Source organism: Parasteatoda tepidariorum, chromosome 1 (assembly GCF_982258835.1).
Source record: "Parasteatoda tepidariorum strain Cologne lab strain chromosome 1, Ptep-v5.0, whole genome shotgun sequence".
Lineage (NCBI taxonomy): Eukaryota > Metazoa > Arthropoda > Arachnida > Araneae > Theridiidae > Parasteatoda > Parasteatoda tepidariorum.
This window is the reverse complement of record NC_141755.1, coordinates 46,046,438-46,068,460: the sequence shown is the minus strand read 5'-3', so window position 1 is coordinate 46,068,460 and position 22,023 is coordinate 46,046,438.

The window sequence follows — 22,023 nt, the reverse complement described above, 5'->3', positions numbered from 1 at the left end:
TTGAAAAAAATATCTTCTGATCTTGCGAAAATTAGCGAGACAACTATTAAAAATTTCGTAAACAAAAATATGACTCGAATGACAATTATTTAAATTATTATTTATCACAAACCTAAACTTGACTGAACCAACAACAAAGTACATAAGAAGCTATTGAAACTATTGAAAAAATAATTATTATGTTATCTATTAAAGTTTTAAAGTTCGATATCAAATTTATTTAGTTAAGCCTCTAAGTTAGTTAAAAACTATACGAATAAATTTAATGTATTATTTGTAATTATTTACTAATTCATAAATATAGTCTCTATAAAATTTGTCATAAAGATATTTATATATGTGTCTAGTATGTGTGTGAAATATGACATTGATATCTAGCTCTTTTCCTAGAATTGACCAATATTTTGATCTAACGTAACCTTTAAAAAATTTTCCTTTGACTGTTATATTATAACATTTTAAATAAAGTTACTTTTTACTTCAATCACAACACAGTTTGAAGTTAACATTTACTTAGCAATACTTTCCTGAGGTTCCGTGGAGACATTAATTTAGTCAAATCTTGAGTCGTAATCGAGCACTCAGAGAAGTCCGGAATCGGAGTCAAGCATTTCACAACTTTAGTTTACATGGCTAAGTTAGACTTTACATAAGTTAGTATTGATTAAATGGATAGTTTATTGGACAATTCTAAGATTTTTTTTCTTATGTGGCAATAAAATAATTGAATATATTCGTAAAAAAAAATTGTTTTTTTTTTAAATATTATGTGTATTTGCCTATAATATTTCAGTACTAAATGTTAATAAAAAATATTAATTTTATTTTTATTCATAAAAAATCCTAAGTATAATTAATCTCACACTAAAATCATCCTATTAATCACGTCATATTATCTATAATTGTAATTTAATACGCTTTGAGTTGCAGTATGGAACACAGTGTTAAAAACAAGAGTATATTTACATTGTATACGAAATAAACAATGTCTATTACTTATCACATCTATATTATTCTGAATTAAAAACTAAAGCTAGTCGTTTTAATCAATAAATTGATTATGATTTCGGAGTTAGTTAAAAAAATTTAATATAAAATTTCGATACTTAATGCATTTTTAAACTTAAGTCATTAATCTCTTAGAAAAAGTTCAGGATATTTTGTTATCAAACTCATGAAAAAAGGAAGAAAAAAAAACATAAAAAAGCTCATTAAAATAAATTTAGCTCTATTCAACTACAGCTAGCAACAAAACTATATTTTTCAATAGAAACTTTATTACTGTTGCTGTTTTGTTGTTTTGTCTCCTACGTGACATATGAACTAATAATTTATATTTTTAAGAAAACGCAAATGTTTCAGGAATGTAATTATGAATGACTATCCGTTCCCGAAAGACCTTTGTATCATAAGGGGATAGATATATCTAGAATATTCCATACTTTGTTCACTTGAAGTCCTGGATACTTAGATAAATACTCTTTTCTTTGCGACCTTTGTGCTGCTTTCGATTTTAATTGGTTGCCGCTGATCACATAATTAAATGCAGGCATTTTGTTGACTGGCTAGCACGGCGAAGTATGATTGCGACCGATCTGTTATTTTCGCTTTTATTTTGACTTTCATTCTTTCATACTTTTAATACAATAATAACAGGTTGTTGAGCATGTGAGGATCCTATTAAGTCAAAATTAGGCTTTAATTTATATCGCTTACCTGTTGGAAATCGCAATAAAGGACGACGGAGAGTATGGCTGCTTAGAATATTCAGAGATAAATGGACTGCAAACGATACAAAGTACGAAAAACTTTTATATTACAAAAATGCAAAACAAAATAATTGCTATATTATATTTTAAATTGCTAATTATTTTGTTTGCTTCTGGGGAATTTTTCCTTTTAAATTTTAAAGAAACGTCTCCAGATTTGCCTGGATAAAAAATTTAAATCGCTTTGTCTTATTTTACGAAGAAAAATGTGTTTATTTCGATAAACTAACAGTTATGGCAAAACAGTTATTTTCCTATATAAAGATATGTTATTAACGTTACTACTTATTAATAAAACATAAAATTATTAAAATATCAAATTGAATACAGTTTAAAAACTTTATTGCCAATTCAGTAAAATATATATTTTAGACATCACAGTTTAATTGTAACTTTATAAAATGATAAAATTATTTTTTTTAAAATATCGAAAGTTATTTATTAAAATAAAATAATTGCCTTACAATATTATAAATACTCCAATAATATATCTCAATCACAGTGAATCTATATAATTATCTTATCTAAATTAAATTATCTACATCAATCTATATATTTTCGTAATACCCATAAAATGATTAGATAGTATAATTAAAAAAAAAGATCGTGTTTTGAAAAAAAATGAAGTTTTTCAGAAACTTTTGATGCTGTCCAAGTGAATTTATTGGTTTAATATTTATAATGTGTTTTATACTTTAATTGACAAACACATTTTTATTTAATTTAGTATTTTGAAAATTAAACAGAAATTTTAAAATATTTTTAGATTTTGTTATTATTATTTGCATCTAAAATTTTAATTAAAATTTCATTTTAACTTTTCATTTCAGATTTCATTTTCACATAAGCAAACTTTGCAGCTCTGGATCATCAGTTTGAGATTCGGCTATAATTACCTGATCTATTGCAGATATTTCCCCAATTCTAGATAATGTATCCGCAACGATATTATTTTTACCTTTAACACGTAGAATAGGCGTAGAAAATTAAGAAATATATTGTAAACATCTAAGTTGTCTGGGAGAAGCTTTTTCATTCTTTTTTTCGTTTGAATGCAAATATTAAAGGCTAATGATCTGCAAAAATATATTAAACTTCCTTCCTTCTAGCAAATACTTTTATTATATTATATTTATTTCCTATTATTATTATATTTATTATTATTATATTATTATTATATTTATTATTATTATATTATTGTTATATTTATTATTATTATATTATTATTATATTTATTATTATTATATTATTATTATATTTATTTCATAAATAAATTCTAAGTAACTCTCGATCATAAGTACTATAATTTCTTTCGGTAGTATTTAATTTTCCAGAATGAAAACCTATTTGTTTCCAACTGTCGTTTTCATATTGTTGGAGAATTGCACCTATCAGCAAATCTGAAGCATCTGGATACTAAGACAGAGGTAATTCAGGATTTGGGTGAGATAGTAAAGCAACATTTGCTAGATCTTGCTTGCATTTTTTAAACTTTTGAATAGCTTCTTCCGACCAATTGATTTTCCTTCTATCTTTCTTTACTGATCCCTTAAGATATTCGTGTAGAATGGCTTGTGTCTTAGCAGCATCTTTCAAAAATCTTCAGTAAAAATTAACCATTCCAAGAAACTTACGTAATTCATAAATTTGCAATCTAAAACAGCTTTGACATTCTCAGGAAGTGGTTGAGATCTATCTCTGGTTATCAAGTAACCTAAAAATTTTAACTCTTGAACACCAAAAGTTGATTTAGACATGTTAAGTCTCAATACATATTTTTCTAATCTGTCAAAAACTTCGTTTAAGTGCTAACCATTTTTGTCTTTAGATTTGGAAGCTTTTAAGATATCGTTTAAGTCAGGAAAAACAAGGTTGAGTCCTCTCAAAACTTCGTCATTAAATCGTTGAAAAGCAGAAGGTGCATTATGAAGTCCGAAACTCATTACATAGAATTTATATAAGCCAAAAGGCATAATTATTGCTGTTTTTGGTTTATCAATTTCTGCGATTGGAATTTGATAATATGCCTTAAATAAATCTATCTTCGAAAATATTACTGTACTGTTAATAATGTGGTTAAAATCTTCTATTCTTGGAATTGGATAACGATGGGGAATTGTTTGTGCATTCAGTTATCTGTAATCAACACATGGTCGAAAAGTACCATCCTTTTTAGACACTATATGTAGGTAACTTACCCATTGAAAACTTGAATAATGTTGTTATTTAACATATATTGAAATTATTGTTGAGCTATACGCAACCTTTCAGAATCTAAAACTCAAGATCGGACATAAACTGGTTGTCCTTGATGTTCCACCCAATGATAAATTTTAGAAGCAGATGAATTAGGTTTAGTGATATTTGGATAGTGAGATTATAATCGGACATATTTAGAATTTTTGTCTACTGTACAGACATCATGTGCAGACATTGTTATTTCACTCTGTATTGAAAGTGTAGTAATAGTATCAATTAGACTCTTGCTGTGTATATCGATCAGTAGATTGAATTTATTCAGAAAATTTGCTCTAAAATAGCTTGATCTACTTCCGCAATAATAAAAGGAAATGGAAAAGTTCTATACACAGCTAGATCTAGAATTAAAATTTTAATTCCGCATGTTAGAATTTCGGAATTATTAGTAGCTTATAACTTGAAATTATCTTTAGATAACTTTTCCTTAGTAACTGGAATGACGCTCACGTCTGCTCCTGAACTGAGCCCACTAAAAACCGCATTCCTGTGTTTTTGTCTTGTACAAGTAAATGAAATTTGCGCCGAGATATTTCTCTTTCACCAGCAGAGTTTACTGCTAGTTCTACTGCTCTTTGGAGTTTTCCGTATTTAAAGTAGTTACTTCTACCTTTCACTTCACATCTTCTTTTTTACTTTTCACTTCTGTCCAACTTATAGCTCAGTTTGCTTCAGCTTTTTTTCGCCTATGCTGAAAATAAACTTTCATTCAGTACATTCATTTCCGATCATACCTATAACTGCTCAACTACCTGGTTTTTCAGTTTTCCTTTCTTTGTTGCCAACGAAAAAATATACCATCGGATTGGTGACAATTTTTCTATCCATCTACATTCATAGATTATTGCATATAATGTAAATATTTTTACGCATCTTATCTATAAAAATCTTATCTTTACAAATCTTTAAAAATCTAATAACTATCATAAAAAAGTTAATTTCTGATTGCCATTAACATCTAACTGCCCAGTGTCCTCATGGTAAACTATAAGTAGTAGTAGTAAGCTTTGGATATTTTCTAAAATTTAAAAATGCTGGCTCAAAAATCAGTTAACGCGTTAACATAGCACTCAAAATTTTATTTGCTGTTATTTTTTTCACTTTAAAGCTAATAATTTAAGTTCAATTCTAAAGGGAAAGATAACGTTTCGAAATAAAGGCTTTCTGAAATCTAGGAGATGATTAAAAGCAATTTTATTCTTCAAATTTTAAGACTTATCTTAATTAAAATCTATATTATATAAATTCAACTTAAAATAGAGTCAGAATCATTTTTCTGTAATCATTAGTAGATTCACTATTGAAACAATGGAAATCTAGATAAGTCTATTTCCCCCATCCCAATTAAATATTAATTTCTCTAAAACCAATCAACTCGTTTATTTTATGATGTTTCGACTGTGGAGCGTCAAACAAGAACTTCGGTTCATATAAATCTTGGCGAATGGGTGATTCGTGTTCGCTATCAGAGAACCAAAGATTTTAAACTATTCTTTCGAACCATTTCTCATTGGTTTATAAGGGCGATAGGGCGCAAATTACGAACATAAATCTTACAGATTATCATCAAATGGTTAGAGTCAATACTGCCAGATATTCTCTGATAAGTTTAGATCTTTTATCAACCACAGAGTTTCAATTTATCTGTCAGCATTCACATCGTAAATCAAAGCTTCTGTTGCTACTTTTTTCTCATATAATAGAAACTTTTTTACAAAAGAAAATGTTAAGATGAAGAATTGTTTTCATTTATATTTCAGAGCTGCTTTCTACAATTGTGAATGGCGCGCTTCAGCAGATTAAATGCATCTATATTTATTATAATAGCGTCCCATGCGATTATATATTTATATATTTTTTTGTGTGACCCTCAATTTTATAATGTTTAATAAGTTTTTCTCACATCCCTCTAACTTATTAAGAAAAAATCTCTGTGTAAAATTTTATCACAGTTGTTCAAATTTTAAACGTTTCTAATCAATTTTAAACTTTCGATAAATTTCAGAGATTTCTTTTCTTAAATATGTTACTTTTTTCAGTCAGGTTTGTCCTATTACTGATAAAATGTCGCATTTTTCCGACACAATATGCATTTTCGCTTAATATCAGCAGCAACTAGCATGGCCTCATTAACAATTCCAGAAATTCGAAGTACATAGCAATTTTTTCCTCGCCTCATGTTTCAAGTTTTTGATGGGTGCAAAATCACTGAATACATTTTTATACTATAAATTTATAATTATAGAGAATCGTGTTTCTGATATCCTTAAGAACTAATATTTTAAACATATTGGCATTAAAAGGTAGAAAATATAGTTGATACAAAATATATTCTTTCATTTACCTTGAATACATTCTGTTATGTTAACACCCCGAATAAATCTTGAAAATTGGAAATTAGAGATTTGTGACGGAATTAAAATTTTAATAAAAATTCAATTTTTAACGGGAAAAGTTTTAAACGTATAAAAATTCTAACATTCCGCACAAAAAAAAGTTCAGTTATTCATCTCGAGAACAAAGCCTATAAATATAATACGTTGATAGTCATGTGCGTCACAGGGGTTCAACTTTTGAGGGGGGCGAAATTAAAATACACAAGCACAATAGTTCTCTAAATTTGCTCACATAAGAAAAAAAATTCTTGTGCGTGCCAGATATTTGCAAAAAGATTATTTTAATCTCTTTCTGGCTTCTAACTTTAAAAAATTTGATGATTCATAAAAAATTTTATTGTTTGTCTGAAATATTAAGGGTCACTTTTAGAGATTTCTAGTTATTGAGGAGGACATAAACCCAGCGTTCCTCCATCAACAACGCCCACTCTGATGCTCCGAAAGTAAATTAAAAATTATGTAAATCACAACATTATGTTTTGTTTTAATTAAATTTTCTTTAAATTTATTCTATATATGTTCTATTTCTAACCGACACAATGTTTAAGAAAGTTTAAGCAGAAACATTCAAGTTCCTTTTTTTAAATTAAAATCGCATAAAAATCTTTTATTTTCTTACAGGGTAAATTTTCTTACAAATTAGCATTTCGTCGTCTATTTATTGAGCTTACATTGTATAAACGTTAGATTTGCATACGCTCTATTTTCCCCTCTTTAAAGAAGAAAACAATATTTTTATACGCGCCATTTTTTCTATCTAAATTTAAAATCATTAAAAAAAAGTTTTTGAAGGTCATATTTAAAATTCATTCCTTCGCATAAGAGAAAATAAGGGAAAAAGTAAATTGATGGTCTGGAATCTCTGAGGACTAGATGCGTCAAAAGTTGACTTACCATGTAATTCAAATCGATTACTGTTATCCTTACAATTTTTGGAAATGTAATATGTAAATGTAAAAAAACATTAAGATTCAACTGTTATTTAGAATTTATCAACTATGTAGAATCCCTTTAAATTTCATCGAAAATAGTTCATACATAGATTAAAAAAGTTATTTGCGTTGTGTTACCAAAGTATCTAGACATCCAGTGGTACGGATTCGGAGAATCTTGAGGTATATATTAATAAAATTTCAATCCCCCTTTGCATTCTTTACAGTCAGTAAACGTTTTCAGAGATTGATTACCAGCTGTAAATCACAACTGAAAGGAGTGCTGGCTGTGAGGATGGTTTATTTAGTTACCTCAGTTTTAATTCGTCTCTGTAGGAAATTCAGATAGGAGCTTTGAAGAGATCTGCCTGGTTTTTGAACACCCATAGCGTCGAACAATAGAAGTACGAGTCCTAATGTGTGAATGAAACATTTATCCTACTTCAAATGTAATAGATCTTCTTCAAATTATTGCTGGGGAGATGGTAACAGCCTTTTTTAACCTTCGTTGAACAGGCAGCCCAATTTTGAGTTTACGACTACCAATGCTCAACTCCGTAGCCTTGTAATTTTGAACCCATTCCAGAAAACAAAGAAATTCCTGGATTAAGTATTGGGATAAATTTTGCCTTCAAGAAGGAATTTGTGATGGAACTAATCCACATTTACCTTACATGGAGAGGAAAACCACGAAAACCTTCCATGGGTAGTCTGATGGCAAGGGGACTATATCCCATGATCCATCTACCACTGAGAATATTTTTCGTCAACACTCTGATAGGTGCGAGTGACTTCGGAATTCGCATCGACCAGCCATCGCTGAGATTCGAACCCGATTCACCTAATTGGGAGGCGATCGCTCTAACCCCTGAGCCAACACTGCCTTTAGGAGTAGCATTGCCCAGAATGTCCATATTCATCTTGGAGAAAAAGTTTCCTATCACGGGAATCTAGGGACCCCGGACAAACTATGAAAAATACCCGCACTCCCTGATGCTTACCACTTCTTTAGATAGGTGTCCTGATACTTTTAACCAGAATGAGTTTTTTAAAAACAAAAAAAAACAAATATAGATTACTAGCTGAATACATGTTCTTCGTGAGAGGAATAAAAAAAGAATTTATTAAACAGTACTGAGCAACACTAAGACCATCTTACTCAAAACTGAATTCATATATCTTCAAAATTGAAGAGCTTAGTGGAAGAAACAGGTAAGTGACATTTTTTGGGAATTGTGGGATCCTTGTTTACCATAAAAGGAAAATATCCTGAAGAAAAAAATAAAAGAAGTAACTTAGGATTGAAAAATCTGTATTTATCGTGAAGCAATCTCTCCGAGGTCATGTGCTGAATAACTTTATTTTAAAAATAAAGATTAAATATTGATGCGAAATTGGTGCATGTACTATACTACATCCCAAATACGTGAATAATTTATTTTTAACAAAATTAAAAGTTTCTTCTTTTGTGTCATGCGTGAAACACAAAAACAACGAATTAGGCTTGTATAACATTTAAAAATTACCACCGTGCCGTATTCACCAGCACAGTTTGGTAGAAATTTATTCGGAAATTAAACAATTATTTTCCACTAAAATTTGAGTGGTTTCCAAGGATTCTAGGGTTGACTCTGACATGGAAAGTAAACCTCCACTTTTGAGAAGTTATCAGTGAGTTACAAATCCATCAAGCATCAGGGGGGGGGGATTGACGCGGCATTTAAGTTTGAAGATCTTAAAAAAGGAAGAAAAGAAAAAGGGTAAATCATGATTCGACTGTAAGACATATTACTGTGGAGTTTGTTTTTCTTTATTCATTTTTGGTACCACTATATCTTAATTTTAGAAAAAATCAGATATGGTTGCTGGTATTGACACTGCATATGAAATTAAATAAACATAAATAAGTGCTTTAGGTTCAGTTGAAAAAGTACTATTTCTATATCTGGCAAAACTTCGACTGTAAATTCTTAGTAGCGTTTCGTGTCTTTAAAACTACCTAAAATCACATGAAAATTTTTGTTTAGTATAGAATATTCATTAATGACGTAAAATTCAATAAATAATTTTAAGATAAAAAAGTACTTTTTTTATACAAATATTTGTGTTATTTAGGAGTTTACTTTCCAAATAAAAAAAATGTTGCTCATTAGTTCCGAAATTCCTATTGATATTGTTGAAAACTCAATATACTTCATAATGAATTTAAATTAAAAATTAATTTTTAAAAAAACAATCAGGATAATAAACATTTCTAATGACCAGCTATCTACTCAAAATTCCTTCATTTCTTTTAGCATATTACACCATTTCCCAATTCATTAATATTTCTTAATGTCATGCTCATATTTGTATCTTAATTGCGTGGAAAAAAGATTCTCATTAGCAGTTATTGACTGCAATATAATGACTTCTGATATTTAATAACTTCGGAACTGCTAATGAATATTTGTGTTATATTTCTTTAAATATAATTAAGTTGCATTTTGAAGATGGATCCTTATGCAGTTTATTCTATTCCGCAAATAAAAAAACTCCCTCATTTAAAAAATAGCATTCAGTGTTGAAATTCCAATGCACATAATTTGTATCGAATTTCTTTATATTGTGCTTAACTGAATTCCGACAAAAGGCGGTGTTAGATAATATTTTTAACGGGTGGTGAAAGAGGAAAGAGAAGCAAATGTTAAGAAGAGTGATGCTGTATATTATAAGTTTATGTTATGCTTGTGTGTTATATCATGCCTCATTAGATTTGTCACACTATTTTCCTTCTCCTAGCCACACTTTAATTAACAATAGACTGATTAAAATTTTGCTACAGCAAAATGAAAAGTCGAGTTGCATATACATATAGGTGCCTCCTCTATAATCACATTAAGAAACTGAAAATTTAATATAGAGAAGCCACCAGAAAAATAATTGATATTCCCTGGGTGCGAAATAAATAGAGATGCCAAGACTTTAAGGGAAACGTTTTTCGATTAATAGCCAGAGAGATGGGTCTGGAACTCACCGGTTCGACGTTTCGGTGCTATATAACGTTTTGGTACTGCTTTAGAGAAAGCGGACCGTGGTTCATGTAAGTAGATGAATTTGTAACTAATTTTAATTAGTACGTAGGAAGTATAGTTTAGAAAGGTTAAAACTAGGTGAAAGGGTGGTTCCGCTTTTGTTTTGGTTTGGGGAACTGTTTATTTTCAACCACAAAAAAATAAACCAGTTTACGCTACCATCTGCACCATGGAGTTCAAAGAGTGCAAGTAACAGATAGGAATTAGTTCCTTAATCACCGATGATGTTCAATAACTATACACCTATAAATCACCCCTGAAGCAACCTCCTCCACCCTTAAGGAGGTCCCCAGTGAGTGACTCCGGGCTTGACCCTAGTCAACGGATGACATTCGTAACTAGCCGATTGATGCATTCTGGTCAATATGCATCTCCCATTTACCGGAAGCACTTTTGAGTGCTGGATTACCAGAATGCCCTTCTACGACCAGGACCTCCTTTAGAATGACACGTGTCTACACGCATGGCGAACACGCGGTTGGTTTCTTCACATTAGGGTCGGTACAACACCCCACTGAGAAAGACACTTTCCAGTTAATTTGGCAACCACAACAAGTTAGGAAATTTGCCACAGCAAATAAAAATGTGCAACAAAATTAATAAATTAGAAATATAATCAAAATATAATATAATCTATATAATATAATATAATATAATCAAAAATCTTAAAACCCATAGTCTGTAAATGATAACCAGAGTTTCTAAGTAAATGAAGCTCAAAGTAACTAATAAGTTCAAGTTGGAAGCTCGCAAGAGAGAAACAAGTAAATGCTCAGGTCTGGCTCGGGCCCCAGATGCGCCATATCTGTCACACAAGAGTGTGCCTCCGGGTAGGAGGGGTGGGGGTAATGAAATTGGATGGAAGTATACTTCCCACAGCCTAATAAAGTGCTAAACTACATAAATGAATAAATATGGTTGTTTAAAGTAATAAAATATTAGTTAACCATTCACGACGATAAATTACAAGACCAATTGCAAGGTGAGTGCCTTGAAGTTATTCAAAAAGAAATCTATTAAAATGAAATCCTTATCTTTAAGATAGTTCAAAGAAACTTATAAGGTAGGTAAGAGAAATAATAGTTTTAATCTTACACTACTTAGGGAAATCAAAAAAACTTTACATTCATTGTCATATTTACTAAAATAAATACAAATACAAATAAAAATAAGAAGGATTTTAAATGTTTATTCCGCAAAAGCATTACTCCTAACTTACCCTTTTCACATTATGTACTGCCTAGTTTTATAATTTTGGATTTTATTAATTCCTGCTTAATGTGAACAATGCCGCTTTTACAGTAATTTACGAACATCAGAGTATTTTTAAAATCAAATTTTAGTTTTTAAATTAAAAATAAAAATATTTAAATACTTCGAATGAATTTTTAATTTGTATTAAATATTACACAATTCATAAGAATTTTTCATAATATTAACTGTATTAATCAAATTAAATAATTAAGTTATCGATTTATACGGTACTTCAATTATTCGACTGCTTATTAAATGTATGATTAAATCATATTTATTGAAAAAGAATGGTCTCTTCATAAGATTAAAAAGGGAAACTTCTGAACAATTATAACTTTATTTTTGAAATGAGATTTTGAATAAATGCTGTTAAAAAAAACCGAAATGTCAAAAGAACGTTGAAAAGTGCATTAATTCCCACTTAAAAATTGATTTACTCGGGTGGAACTTAAATCGATTAATGCAAATTCGAAACTTTTATGCAACGAAGTTTCTTCTTTTTTTGAGAGGGAAATGCTTCTGAAGAGTATTACTTTTTTTTAAATCACAAAGCGTAAAAACGTCATTATTAAAATGTGCATGATAAATGCGCATTTTAATTGTTATATATATATATATATATATATATATATAAAAGACAGAGATATTAAAGAGATTTATACGTGCACAAAAGATCTCAAAAATTAACCTAACTCAAAAAGCAACGAATAGAATTTATTGCAACTGGCACACATTATAGTGTAAAAAATATATAAAACAACATAGAAAGTATTGGCCAGAATTAGGATATTTATGAAATAAACAAATCAGATGTGTCAGTTTACAATTGAAAAAGTAGAAAACGATTTTATTCCTTCGTGCATGCGTAGCGTATCTACCACTACAAAATTACAACTACAATTCACTAGTATATAAGACATGTTAACTCGATTTTATGGTGGGGTACCTTTTCATAGATGACGGTTGACATGATCTGTAACTTCCCACCCCACACATGTAACGATGAATCATCAACGCTCATCGTAACATTTGGCCGTCTTTGGCTGAACCTTTTGGGTGCCAAACCTGTGGTTAGAAATAGTTACCAAAGCCTATGAACAGATGAAGTACTCTCATTTAGATTATGATCTTTTCAACCTGCCTTTGTCCTGCCTCTAGATTTCCAGTAGATCTCCATTGCAGTTCTTCGGACAAATGACGACTAAAGATCATAGTTACAAATAGTTTATCTCAAATTACTAATTTTGGAAGCATAGCAAAATTCGCAGGCTTACGATCGAACATACAACTTTATGTGCATTGCAGATTACGTTATTCCAATCTACTAATTTGCATGCTTCAGTTTTACTTGGCAACTCTTATTTGACAACATATTAAAATTTCCTTGGGACTATCTACTTTTTGCTAGAGTTATTGCTACTTTTGAAATTTTCTTTCTTAATTTATGATCACCAGTATTGTATGGATTATTAAAAATATTACACAAGGTTTCTACAAAAAAGAATCAACAGCAATACCGATGTTAGACATGACCAAAGCTTTAGAATGGGTCTGCCTTCAAGACCCAGTTTATAAACTGGAACTGTTTGGAAATAAATATTTGCCGATCTAATTCTATTTTTAGATTACTACTTCACAGGCAGAATTCTTATTAAAATTAATAGTGACAAATTCACAAACACGAATATAAAAGTTGGAATAAAGTAGAGATCCATTTTGGGACAATCGTATTCCTGATCAACAAGTTAAACTTTCCAAAATTCACGAACAGCAATAACATTGCCTCTTTCAGTTCTATGCTGATGATAAAGCTTTTCGAAACAAGTTCTACACACAAACATCGATACTATCAAAATAAAGAATGGCATTTCCTCTATAGAAGAATGTTGTGCTAACTTGAAGCTCTCCATTAATGCCTCAAAATCACCCTTAATCATTAGAAAATCCTATAGAAGGTGAAAAAAAAGGAGCTCAACGTTACTCTTTTTAGGGTAACGCTCAGTTGATAAGACAAAATACCTGAGAATCAACTCTCATCAACTGGAAAGCCCATATCTCAAAAGTGACGACTGAGATAGCTTTCTAAGCTTAAAACCAATCCTCAGATATCATTTAAAACTAGTTCTGAGAACGGAGATAACCAGAGGCCGATTATAAGCTTTGTGGCACCCACCTGGAGCACCATCACACAAAAGAGGAAGACGGGAAATCACAGAAAATAAAATATTAAGGAAAATTACTAGGGCATCCCAGTTCATCACGATGAAAAACCTACAAAACGATTATTCAAATGAGTATATCGCCAACCTCATTCTTTAAAGACGCAATCGCTACAGAAATGTCTGATTAAAGACAATATTAATTATAACCCGGAGAAAGAAGTTTTGCAATTACTAATTAAATAGTTGTAAATATAATTTGTTATTCTGTATATAGTTATTTCCAATTTATTTACTCCTTAGCAGCAAATAGACAGAAAGTTGCTGAGATGCGGGTATCCAGGCCTCTGTTGTTAATTATTTCTCTTAAATTTGCCATTCGTTTTAATCATTCCTAACCCCGTCCTAATTAAATAAATCAACTAATTACTTTTTATTTCATTTTTAAAAAAACGAATATAAATATTTATATTCTTTTCTTTTAACAATAATGTAACGTCCAACTTTTCCTTCAATACAAATGCATAACTAATTATAGTTTGTCAAGACTAAACCCACAATCGACTATGCCAACCTTCATGTATCAAAAGGTACCTCGTGATTGAATCAAGTTAGCATGTCTTATATACCAGTGAATTGATGCTTAATTTTCGTAGTGATTATTACGCCACAATACTCCCCCACCAGAATTTTATCTGGGATGGAATTCGATGAACAGATACCACTAGTTGCTGTACTTGTGAAAGACCGGTAGAGCTGGAATCACCGGCTTTTTGAGTGCTGAATGTGAGAGGTGTATTAACTTCACGGTCATAGTAGCTCCTGTGTTGCCATTAGCGGTCGAGTGTATGCAGGCAACCGTTGTGTTTAATCGAGACGAGACTGAGTACCAACAGTGTGAGGAGGTGGATAATGTCGCAGTCACAAGTAGCAAGTCAACTGTTCAATGTGGACCATCCAACGAAGTAGGCGTTACCAGATTGCAGTGGGCGTTACTGCCTGTTCAAATCACGTCCGGGTCACCAATGTGGGGGCGGGGTTACCGACTATGCCAACCTTCATCTATCAAATGGTACCTTGTGATTGAATCAAGTTAGCATGTCTTATATATCGGTGAATTGATTTTTAATTTTCGTAGTGGTAGTTACGCCACATAATATCAATTTTTAATCTTACCTTCCCTAAAACAGCTTTATTCCTTTCACCACTTGAATATTTCGGTTGCAGGGTAATATTAAATTCTGACGGTATTTTTGGAGATATAATTTATTATTCAGTTTATTTATGTTTAATGTATAAGATAAAGTTGAATGACAAGGAATTAAATTAATATGCAATACAGTAAATAAGCGAAGAGATATTTTATAAAAGTATTTAATGAAAAATAATAACAGCGAAATATATGCTTTTGCGAAGCGTTATATTTACATCTCTGAATGTTGCCACCTTTTTATATGAAAGTTAAACTATTCTCTGCTGTAATAAAATCAAACTTATGCGAACCTTACATTAGGCCCCGCTCAATGCTAAATGTAGATATTTACATTGAAGCGTAAACATTAAGGTTCTAGGACAGATTTTGTCTAATAAGTCTTTCAGGCGGGCGTCGACTGCGTCGCAGATCGTAGCGGCTCGATATGATGTTCGGGTAATTTTCAGAATCCTGGATGTTTTCTACTGGATGTAATTCGGAAACTGATTCTTCCTCTTCTTCCGAGCACTCTTCTTCCTGGGTGACTGTCGTATCTCGCATGTGATATGGACGAAGATGTTGTACGTGAACAACTTTCAAAAGATTTTTTCTTTGATCCATAGACTTGATCTCGTAGCATACGGCCCCGACTGGACGAACAATCAGAAACGGTCCTCTATAAATGGGAGAAAGTTTATGATCTCCTTGTTTAGGCCAGTCGTACAAGACGAGATCTCCTGTCTTAAATGAATGTGATCGACGATGAAGATCGAATCTGCGCTTATTATCTAGATGTTTTTCGTACACATTATTTACGGCTTCGGCCCTGGCTAAAGTAAGAAGGTCAAGTTGATCTTCACGTGGCGTGTCATCGATGAAACTTGCAATGTGCAATTCACGTGGAAGGCGTGGTTCATATCCATGAAGCAAATAAAATGGGGATCTTTTAGTTGAATTTTGTCGTGTGGTGTTGATTGCTAGTAAAGCGTTAGGTAATAATTCATCCTATTTTTCTGGATGTCCATCAATTATTTTTCTCAAAGTTGATGCAATGACACCATTGGCGCGTTCAACAATGCTATTAGCTTGTGGTGAATATGGTGGTGTCATGAACTGTTGTATTCCATACTTTTGTAAAAAGCGCTGCGTGTGGCGCGCTGTAAACGCAGTTCCTCTGTCTGATAAATACATGCTGGGAGGCCCAAATCAAAGTATGATGTTGTGATATAGTGCGTCAGTCACTGTATGTGCTACGAGAGAAGCAGAAGGTGTCGCAATAACATAGCGTGTGGCATGGTCAATCTGAACGAGCATGTTGGTGTTACCAGATTTGGATTGCGGTAAGCAAATTATGTGATCAGCAGATACAATTTCCCATGGTGTTGTAAGAATCGGCAATTGCTGTAATAAGCCATAAGCGTTGGCAGTTCGACGATTAACAATTTGATATTTATGACAACTTCGAACATATAATTTGGTATCCTTTCGCATTTTTGGCCACCAATAGCGCTGCTGCAAGTTGTGAAGGGTTTTCTTGGCATCCATATGTCCGACATCATCATGGCAAGCAATCAATGTTCTGTCTTTCATGGATTTCGGTATTACAACAACAGATTTCAATCCATTGTCTTTAAGTCTTACAAGCGTATTGTTCTCAATCGTGTAATTGGATATAATTGACAAAGTTTTTTTATTAGGGTTATCTTCTTTGAGTAGGCGAAAAATGTACTGACAAAAGTCATTTCTGTTCTGTTTTTCACAAATCTGAGATTCACGGCTTGCAGTAACAGTTACACAAATAGCTGGTTTCGGATAACGTAAGAGATGATCGGCAATAACATTTTCTTTTCCTGGTCGATGAATAGTTGCAAAGTCAAATTGTGCAAAATCCACCAAATATCGAGCGAATTTCCGATTGAGAGATGATTTCGTAACAACATATGCAGTCGTATAGTTGTCAGTTATCAGCTGAAATTTGTGACCAATAAGATATAGACGGAATTTTTCAGTAAGTGCCCAGTGTACAGCAGCACACTCCAGCTCATTGCTGTGGTAGCGTGTTTCAGCATCTTTTAAAGTCTGTGATGCATATTCAATGATACATCGTTTTCCATTTTGCTCTTGAGATAAACATGCGCCTAGTCCTGAATAAGACGCATCAGTTTCTACAAAGGTTGGTAGTCCTTGTTTGAAGTACGCAAGAATAGGAGCGGTAGTGATCTTGGTTTTCAAAGTCTCGAATGTTCGATGTTGGTCATCAGTTAAAGTGATTGTCGCATTACTTGTCTTCTTTTCTAATCCTTTAAGAATATTTGTGAGCGGTTTTGCAACAACAGCATAATTTCGAATGTGCTTTCTAAACTGATTGGCAAATCCTAGGAAACTGCGAACTTCATGAATTGTTTTTAGAGTAGAGTAACGCTCAACTGCTGCTGTGCGTTCTGGATCAGGGCGTTCGCCATCTTGGGAAAGAATTCGACCAAAAAGAGAAATTTCTGATGCAGCAAATTGCGACTTTCCTGGATTTAGCTTGAATCCGGCTTTACGAGTAGCTTGAAAAATATTGTAAATAACTTTAAGGTGGTAATCAAAATTATCATGTGAAGTTGAAATGTCGTCAATATATGTATTTACATTATGTTCAGCAAGGTGGTCGTATGCACATTTTATTGCTCTTGTCATGGTAGATGGGCCGTTAGTGACACCAAATGGCATTCGAAGAAATTCATAATGTCCGTCAGCTGTTACAAAACCAGTTTTGTAGACGTCAGATTCTCTTATACGAATGGTATTGAATGCGGATTTTACATCCATTTTAGAATTAAAGCGTTTTCCTACTGTTCGTTTAATCACATCTTCCATCTGATCGATTGGGTGCGGATCAAGCTTGGTGATGGAGTTGATAGTGCGTGAGAAGTCTACAACAACTCGTCTTGGAGGGCTTTCATGGAAGGGCTGATCAACGATAAAAGCAGGGGCGGCGTAAGGCGAGTTAGAAAGACGACAAATTCCTTGTTTCAACCATTTTTGAATTTGAGTGTTCATAAATTGGCGATCTGGTTCTGTAAGGCGATATGGACGACAACGAATAGGCTTGTCATTTTGCAATTCTATTTTGAATTCCACATACGGGCATAGTCCAATATTGTCATCGTCAGAATAAAATATGTCTGCAAATTGTCCAATTATAGCATCAAGTTGAGTTTGCTGAAGCTCAGATAGTCCTGCAGATTTTGGAATAAGTTCAATTTGAGGAGGATGTTTACTTGGTTTAACAACGTCGTCTAATGATGGTACTGAGAGTTCTCTGGAAGCAATGCAGTTAATGCTAGGTTTCGAAGAATGAACACATTCGTATAGGTGGAGTGCAGACGGCGTAGAAATACATAGTAAACCATTAGAGTCGTAAGTGCATCTAGCTTGCACTTGGTGTAGCCAATCAAATCCCAAAATGAGCGAAAATGGAAGTTCGGAGCAAATTCCAACCTTGGTCATTAGATGGTCAATGTTTCCAACCTTTATGTTTAAAGAAATCCATCCAATAGGGTTTATTAAATGGTCGACGACTTGAAAATGTCCATCAGTCCATGGGTGAATAACAGCATTAATAGGAACGCAAGAATATTGAATAACGGTAATATCTGCACACGGATCACAGAGGGCTTGAATTTCTGTATTATTGTCAATAGTAACAGGTATTAAGGCACGCTTATTTGTTTGAGTTTTAATACAGTTTATAGAATGATCATTTTCATTTGCAGGCTCAGATCTTGTGGGAGGAATGTTGCGATTTGTGTTGCGACGTAAATTTGGATATTTTGAACTGGTGGAGCTGCGTGGTTCATTATTACTGGAACTAAGTGAGTGTCGAGTTGACGGGAGCTGAGTTCTCGGTTTGTTGTGGGATTCTTGAACGGATCGTGAAGAATTTCGTGATTGAGTTGTAGGTAAATTTCGTTGAGGAGGTAAACTGCACATAAAAGAAGCATGACCTTTTTCACCACATCGCCAGCAAGTAATATCTTGAACATCGTCAGAAGCAGGGTTATATTTACGTCTTTGTTCAATATGCGAAATGAAATTTTTTGACTGATTTTTAGGTACTGAAATTAAATTGTTAGCTGATTGGCGTGACATATTTTCTTGTTTGAAACTTCGAATTGCATCAAGTGCGGCAGCTCTGTCAATTAATTCTTCGACAGTAATGGAATTCTGAGTAGCTAATGCAATCTGCCATTTTTCTTCTGTAATATCACCAATTATCATAGAAATGCGATCAGCTTGTGGTATAGTAAACGGAGCTTTTTCAAGAATAGCATCCTTAGCATAAATATAATCAACTAAGCTTTCATTAATTTTTAATTTACGAGTGCTCTGATGAGCCAAAAATTCTTGCATTGTAATACGCCTTTTAAATCTGGCAGCGAGGGCAGTTTTCCATTCAGTCCAGTCATTATAAATTTTACCTCGTGTCATTTGCCAATTTTTTGCAGATCCAGCGAGGCGAGAAATAGCATTAGTTAGCTTAAGATCATCTGACCAATTAGCTAGTGTCGCAATTCTATCTACTTCTTTTATCCATTCAGAAGCATTATCAATAGCATCTCCTTTAAATATTGAAATGTAATTTGCGGTATCATTAGTGGATGTAATTTGAATGATATTTGGTTGACTTACTTGTCTGTCCAGTAATTGCTTTTGAGTCTCCACAAATGTAGCGAGAATTGCTGCAATATTAGAATCAGTTTGCGAGAGAGGAGGTGAAGGGGCGAGTTGACGAATATGTTGACTGCTTAAAAATTCCACTAGTTTCTGAAGTAATTCAATTTTAGTCAATAATTCTGAGTTATCGAAGCAATTTTCTTCGGAATATTGTGTATTGTTGTCATTATTTGGCGATTGCATGCGAAGAGTTAAAAGTTCATCTAAAGTTCCATCATCTGTTCTTTTTATATTATCATTAACTATACGCGATATTAATTCATTTTTATTTCCATTGGGCGAAAGATTTCTTAAACGCAAGTCTGATTTTAACTGGGCGACAGTTAAATGAGTCAGTCGTTCCACATTCAAGGCATACAAAACAGAATTCACGTCTGTTGACATCTTGGCGAGAAAAGTGCAGCGAATCTGTTTTGGCGACGTATGTTTGGCGAGAAGAAATCAGTATGTAATGGAATCCAATTTTCAAATTTTTTTCGGTTAAAAATGTTATTTTTTTGTTAAAATAGGTTTACCTGGGCGAGTTTCAGCCAATGATGAATACTTTTTTGCTTCGTTGGCAGTCAAAATTTCATGGAAAGAATTTAAAATGTAGCGATAGAAGAAGTTCGATGTTCAAAGAAGAAGTTGTAAAAAGGTTCTTTTTTAAAGAGACGGCTGCGCCATATAAGATAAAGTTGAATGACAAGGAATTAAATTAATATGCAATACAGTAAATAAGCGAAGAGATATTTTATAAAAGTATTTAATGAAAAATAATAACAGCGAAATATATTTTATTGATTTATTGAAATTACATACATTTGCTGACTTGTGTGCTCAATATAGGCTAATAAGTCATTGTCAAATAGAAAATACAGATAGAACAATTCAGAGAAAGACATCACAAAGAATACATCCAGGGTTACGGCGGGATTCGAACCCGCTACCTCCACGCTTAACAGAGCGTTTGGACCGGCGATACCGCTCGGCCAGGGAGGCCCCACAGCGAAATATATGCTTTTGCGAAGCGTTCTATTTACATCTCTGAATGTTGCCACCTTTTTATATGAAAGTTAAACTATTCTCTGCTGTAATAAAATCAAACTTATGCGAACCTTACAAATGTTAATAACACGAATTTAGATTTATTGTTGGCTGAGTTTGAAGTACTAGATTTTATTTATTTGTTATTTGAATATGCGTAAGCTGTAAGTTAGAGCTTGTACCATCGGTTGCTATGGTGATATTATAGAACAAAATTTTTTTGTTAAAATAAAGTGTTATGTTTTCTTGTTTATTTTTTTTTGTAAAAATAGAATCAAAATAATTTTATCTTAGTTAAGTAGTAGCTTTTAGTTGAGAGCAACAAAATATTACACTCTCTGCAGTCTCTAAACATTTGAGGTGAACAAGGAAGTGATTTTAAGAAGAATTAATAATATAAATGCTGGAATTCAGAAACAACGGAAGATCGTTCAAAGCTCATTTACTTGATTAAGTAACCAGATTTTAGCGGACATAAAATCAAGAGAAACCGAAAAATTGGTAGGCGTTGAAGCTGAATTTAAAACATTGAAAATAAGGAAAAAAGAACTTCAAAAGTTGTACATCGAATTAGTAGAAGTTATGTTGCAGACCGATAATATTTCCGAAGAAAAAATTGAAAATGAAGGTAAGTCAATTGATAATTATTGTAAAAATTATTAGGAAATTGAAACAATTTTTGATGAGTATTTTAAAGACTTTAGGGAAAAAAATTCATCGTTAAACATAGAACAGTCGAATCGTAAATTCAAATTTCCTAAAATTGAGCCTGCTAAATATGACGGTAGTATAAAAGGCTGGGTATCATTTTGGTCAATGTTTAAGAAAATACATGACGATCAACTTTAGATCTTGGCAACAAATTTCAATATTTTATAGAGTGTACAACTGACAATTCTCGTGCAAAAGAGAACTTGTTTTAAGCTATCCGGCTACAGCCGGAAATTACCCGAAAATAATTGAAAGTTTTCAGTGTAGATTCTGTAAGAATAGTGTTTTAGTTGAATTTTAAATTCGAAAACTCTTGTCTTTAAGGATACGAAACTCTAAATCTCAAATGTCTATTTCACTTTCTCCTCTGTATGACCTTTAGAAATACACATACATTTGGGATTTGAAGACTGCGATATTAGGATTCAGGAATTTTAGCATCCTATGGCCCCTCAGTCCAACCATTCGAAATGTTGAAAATTTGACGAAAAAAATAAAATTTCTCTTAACTATTTTACTCTAAAACGGTACT